We start from the raw sequence: 6209 nt of genomic DNA on the forward strand, positions 1-6209 counted from the left end.
GATTTTGAAGTAGTTTCAAGAGATCTCATCCGTTTTGAATTGAAATTAAAGATCTATACTCAATCAAGTCATAAAAAAATGTTTCATCACCGTGGATCGGTAAGTATTGAAATGTTTAGCCATATGTCATGTATGGTTTTTATTCGGAAATTATAAAAATATTGCTCAGTTCTATATCTATAAACATTTTAACGCACCAAGTTGTTCTAATATATATGTAACAAAATGTTGTGTTGTTCTACCCCTTCCAGGTAAAATGGATTCCAATTTCTAATGTGTGTTACGCCCTGGCAATTGCTGGAACGATATTTGTATTCCTTCAACTTAACTTGTATCTCATCAAGAGAGAGTCTGCAGGATATTCTGCTTATCGTCGCATTAACCGAAGAGAAGTTATTTCTGAAGGTTATGAGGTCGATTTGTTGAACGTCAATGATGAATTATTAATCGGTATGTGAAACTTCATTCTAATAATAACTAAAATGAAATCCATAGCTTAACTGTCTTAATCACAAAATACTCATTTTATTAGTCGAGCCAGCTCGAGGCTTACCTGTAATAACCCTAAAGATATTCTTGATCGCGCTGTCCAGAAACCTGAAGCCAATTTGCAAATAAATTGAGTGACTGGAGTAGAATGTGTGAATATAATTATTAATTTCAGTGCCTAGAATCAATAAAAAGGCAACAATACGTCAGAAACATCATAAAAGCTAGGTGGGGCGTTAAATTATTCAAGATTGTTACGAATTTTTGAGACATTTCTTTGAATGTTAGGAAAGCAGCATGTTTACATTGATAAAAAATCAAATAAGTTTTCTCTATGAATTTCCTTTCCAGTGATGTAGCAGTTCATAAAAATTACTTTTACAATTAATTTGTTCAATAATGTGCTTCACAGAGACGACAAACACAATTGCATCTTATTCAAAGCCAATGATACCGACCGAAGAAGTAGTAGCTGTGATCGTTTTGTGTGAAGGTAAGAAGAAGTCACATATCTTTCGGTAGGATGTTTAAATCAAGCTATGCTGTTCACCATGTAGACCGGTGCGCTTTCCAAGTAATTGCGTGATTTAATTGGATATTTTTTACTATTAGAGTCGTTATTTCTACAGCTTAGTGTAGATAATTAATTAGCAATTATCATTTGAATCGTCATTTTAGTAAGAAACTGTTTTAATTAAGGTGAAACCGCTGACCACTGTCTCGTGAAGTTTTTAATACGGAAACGAAATTATGTTTCAATTAATTATAACATAATATTTCATTTTTGTATTCGTCCAATTCATATACTTTTCAATCCAGGGACTCCTGATAACTTGACGAGCTCCCTCACGGACATCAGTCGTCAGTTTTTTCAGGTCAACGCAGCCATGAAATCATTCATTTATTTATCAAACCAACCAGTGAAGTAAGTTTCATTAATTAATCAGTTAATAATGCCAAATTAATCGATAAACAGTCATATATTGAATAAATACGGCCTATTTTTTGAGTTTTGTAATATAGTCGTGTCTTTTTTTATTAAGGGGAGCGTCTGGGTAAATTTTATCTCGGTTATCTACAGACGGGTCGATTCGAATTTTGATAAAAGCATGTAAAACGAAATTCTAAGTCTTTATTTCGTGTGAATTTTTCGAAAAAATTAAAGAAAACGTGAAATTCTTAGAAAACGGCCGAAAAGGGGATACTTTAGAAATCCTATCTCCTCATAGGATTTTCAAGCTACAACATCTAGACACATACATGTATCATTCGATGCGTAACGACCATATCTAAAATCGTCACTTGGCGGTTTTTTGTATATATCATTTTTGTGGGTGTGGGAGCATTTTGCCCGATATTTTTCGAAATTTTTCTATTTTACCCCCGCCCTCCCCCACTTTTTGCAAAATAAAATCCGAACTATAACGAAATTGGAAAAACGACCAAGTGACATTTGTAGATCTTTCCTTTCTACATCGAATGGTATTTGTCTCATTGATGTAGCTTTAAAACACTAGGAGGAGATAGGTTTGCAGTGACAATAAGGTAACTTTTCAGTAGGGCCCGACAAAGTCGCGCGCGCCTCGAAAAAAAAAAACATTCAAGGGTGCATGGTTGCAAGACTAGATGATATCGGAGCTCAATTTCTGTCAAGGATGGTGCGAACGACGGCACGAGAACCATCCCATATGACTGCAGGCGGATAACTGAAGCAAAGCGTGTGCAGACTAGCTATCTAAGTGTGCTACCGGTAATTTGGGCCTATCTTAAATGTTGAAAAACTCCACCACCCCAAACCCTTTCGCGATCTGTCGTGAATGCATAAATCAACGTACATAGATGGTATTATTATCGTTAGATGCATCAGAATGTAAGCTTTAAGATGAGTATAAAAACCGAAAAAGTCAAAATAATTGATTTCGACCCGTACCCTCCCCTTAAATGTTTAGGAGTATGTTACAAAACTTTAATAGCTATGCAAATCGATTAAATTTTGTAAAACTTCTTTGTTTCTTGATACCATTCATGCAGCATCCAGAATCTTTTATTCGGTTTCTGAAAAATATTAATGAACTAAGAATATTAATGAACAACTAAAACGCCGTTATCACCATTTCTATGGAAATAAATTAACTCGCGAAGGAACGAGATTTATTCAACTCAATTATTATCAGTAGATCGGCCGATCGGTCAAGCACAAATATTCGTGAAATAGAAGACAATTGGAAGTAATTATCTATTTTTTCATTTATCTTTTATTTCATTTGATGACCAGATTCATAATTGTGAGCGATTCCCGAAATGTATTCGAGAAGATCGAAGCTTTGAGTGAGTCTTGGCCACGTGAACAGCAATCGAAGTTAACACTCCAGGTGAGCTGTAATCTCAATTTCTTCAGCATAATCGAAGGAATAAATCTTCCCCTATCTCTGATATGGAACGCTTAATGTCAGAAATTGGATTTTCAAATCAATGCACGCCATTTCATTCAATTTAATCTAACTCGAGAGAAATTACTTTCGATTAATCCAAGCTTCAAATTTGTTCGTCTATCAGTACGAATTCCATTGAAGATAAATTGTTCCCAAAGATTCGAGTGCTGATTTAGATTTTAATATCTATGCGTTTACATCGTTTACATTGTTCTATCTGTCAGGATGGATTTAAAATTTTCAGTGTATTAAATATAATTGTGAAAATTAATTGGATGAAAGCATCTTAAATTTCTAGACATATGTCATTCTAATGTCACCAAGTCGCGTATGTATGAGCAACATCCTAGACAAAATTTATTATGACATTCATTATCCTTCCGATTTGTTGCAGAACTTGTTCGATCGTTCTTTGTCGCAATTCAACTGATTCTTCATTCTCCATGCAGCTAATATTTGCATTTGTTGCATCTGTTTTTCCTTTATCAGCTGTCACAGTTTTTTATTAAATTGATCGCTAAGAAATTTCTTTGGAGATAAGCCGATAAAAGCTGTGAAAACTAGCTCGATTAGCATACATAAATTTGAGCGTAAATGATAAATGTGTGATGGTTTCAAATTTTCAGTAGAAAAAAGTCATGCGTTAATGGAAAATTCTTTTCATCTCTTAGGAATTAAAATCATCTTGAAACGAATTGACCTTGAGTTTGGAACTGTTGTAGAACTGTATTCAACACGCATGTTATAGTAGAAGCAAATGGACTGCTAATGAAAAAAATTGATGCAGCGTCCAAACAAACGACTTTGAAGTTGACGTTAATGATGCCTCGAACCACTACATCAATTTTTAGGCAAGATTGATGCATGTTACTCTAACTTTATACAAATGCCATTTATTATGTTTTCACGATTGACGAATTAACGTTATTTCATGGTAAATCGATGAGTTAAGATCTCATTCATAGATTATACGAGAAAAGAAAAATGTCAAATGTGGTAAGTTCACGGGATGTTTTTGTTTTTTATTAAACAATATGTTTTTATGCTCAAATTTTGTCAACTCATAACGAAAATTTATCGTTCTTTTTGCACAGGCTCCAGAACATTTCTATGAACTGGAGTGCAATTGGAACTTCCGATGGCCAGCGTGCCGGAATTTCTCGACGCGCTGCCCGGAGATTATGGTGCTAGGGCCCTACGTGGTCCATGGCATTGGAGGCTCCTTTCTAAATGGCGAACGTCATCCAAAGATGGCAGTTAGTAATATTTTTTCTCTAAGCTAATAAATATAATACATAATGCAGAAGCGTTTTTCTTAATTCTTGTAATTTATATTTATTAAAGTTTGAAAAATCCAAGTAAATACACTTATTTTCTTCGAAAACGTTTCAGAAACAGTTCCATCATCAGTTAATAAAAATGTTGGCGCTAGACTTAGACCTGTTGTTTCATCATCATTATTGTTATCTTTTTGATTCCATGATGAAGTAAGTGTATTGTGATGGTGCAACGTTTTGGATGTCGAAAATATGGCGAATTTCTTTGCCATTTCATAGCTTTCAAGTTGCTTTCAAGCTTTCAATAAACTTGCGACTTTTGGAAATTAATGAGATCAATAAACTGCGGAGGTTGCAAAATCTCACCATTCGCCACGTCAATAATTAAAGTTTATTTCTTATATTGTTTAATGTTTTTAATATGTTTCAATTCCATGCAGACCCTCGCGGAGCAGTGGGACGCGTGGGACATGTCACTGCCTTTGGAGACTCTCATTAATATTCTGACTGAAATTCTACCCACCGCGGTCTCAAGATACGGGCACTGCAGTAAAGTTGAAGGATTCAACGAGGCACTTATAAAACAACTTGTCCTACATAATTCAGAAAACATTTAACTGTAATTCATCAAATGTTCTTCATGATTGTCTTCATTAAATTGCGAGCAGTCATGTTTGACGGTGAATTTTACGCCCATGCTTTGATTCAAGAAATAGGATTTATTTGAGCCTTGCTTGGTGCGAGGCGTACTATAGAGCATATTTCATCTATGCTCCTAATGCGAGATTAAAAAGCTTTGATTTGGCTTAACACTGACATTATTTCTGCTTCAAAATATTAATATATTCTGCTTAGGCTTGTTTGAATTTTTCAGACTCCATACTTGCTATCCCTAAGAAATACTCTTGAAATCTAGAAATGACTTCTTGGCAATTATTCATGCCTCGCACCCTTCTGGCCTGCTAGCTTCGCTGGATGTTACTAGTTTGTTCACTAATGTACCAACCGAAGAAACGTTAGAAATTATCATGAAGCATGTGTATTCGCACGAAACCCTGCAAGCTCCATCTATACCAAAAAATATCTTAATTGACATTCTTCGCCTCTGTACATCAGAATACCCCTTCCGGACTCCTGATAACAAAATTTACCGATAAATTAACGACGTTGCCATGGGATGCCTTCTAAGTCCAACTTTTGCAGAATTCTACATGTGTGAACTGGAAAATCGAGTGTTACTCAATGCACAGATCAAGCCTGAGCTCTACTGCAGATACGTAGATGACATTTTTGTAGTCATTCGAGACGAAGAGCACTTGATCGAGCTGCGAATAGCTTTGGAACATGAATCAGTGATGAAGTTTACTCGGGAAATTGGACAAAATCATAAATTACCATTGCTAGATATATTAGTGCGGATTGAAGATAATTCCTCTGTCACTAATGTTTACCGAAAACCTACCGATGTCGGGAAAGTGCTTAACGAAAAAAGTAAATGCCCTCAGCTCTATAAAACCAGCGCAGTGCTCGCTCTCATCCAAAGAGCATTCAAGACCTGCACGTCCGAGAGTGATTTGAAAACTGAACTCAGATCGTGTAAACAAATTCTAGTAAATAATGGGTTTTCTAATAGAACAATTGACACTGAAATTGCAAATTACCGATCGAGAGAGAAACGAATCAACAATGATGTAATATCTAATGGAACCATCACAACGATCTCCTACCAAAACCAGATGAACAGAGGCTATAAAGTGGATGAACGAGTCATCCAGTCAATTATCCATGATAATACCAAGAGCACAACAGATAACGAAAAAATAAAACTTCTGATCTACTACAAAAATAGGAAAATTAAAAACCTTGTAATGTACAATATTCCTTGTAAAAAATCCGGACTGCTTCAAGAAACTAATGTTATTTATAAATTCTCATGTAATAAAGAAGGTTGTAGACTTCTTCAAAATATAAACTACATTGGTCTTACAAGCACGACCTTGAGCCGACGACT

General features: G+C 35.2%; 1 long non-coding RNA gene across 1 annotated transcript; it reads left to right on the top strand.

The window, feature by feature from the left end:
* The first annotated feature begins 272 nt into the window (after positions 1–272).
* LOC108678076 lies at positions 273–2855 on the top strand. The gene is made up of 4 exons (XR_001931299.2): positions 273–450; positions 902–982; positions 1309–1414; positions 2765–2855. It is a non-coding gene; the product is annotated as an uncharacterized LOC108678076 (long non-coding RNA).
* Positions 2856–6209: the final 3354 nt, after the last annotated feature.

Source organism: Hyalella azteca, unplaced genomic scaffold (assembly GCF_000764305.2).
Source record: "Hyalella azteca isolate HAZT.00-mixed unplaced genomic scaffold, Hazt_2.0.2 contig3472, whole genome shotgun sequence".
Lineage (NCBI taxonomy): Eukaryota > Metazoa > Arthropoda > Malacostraca > Amphipoda > Hyalellidae > Hyalella > Hyalella azteca.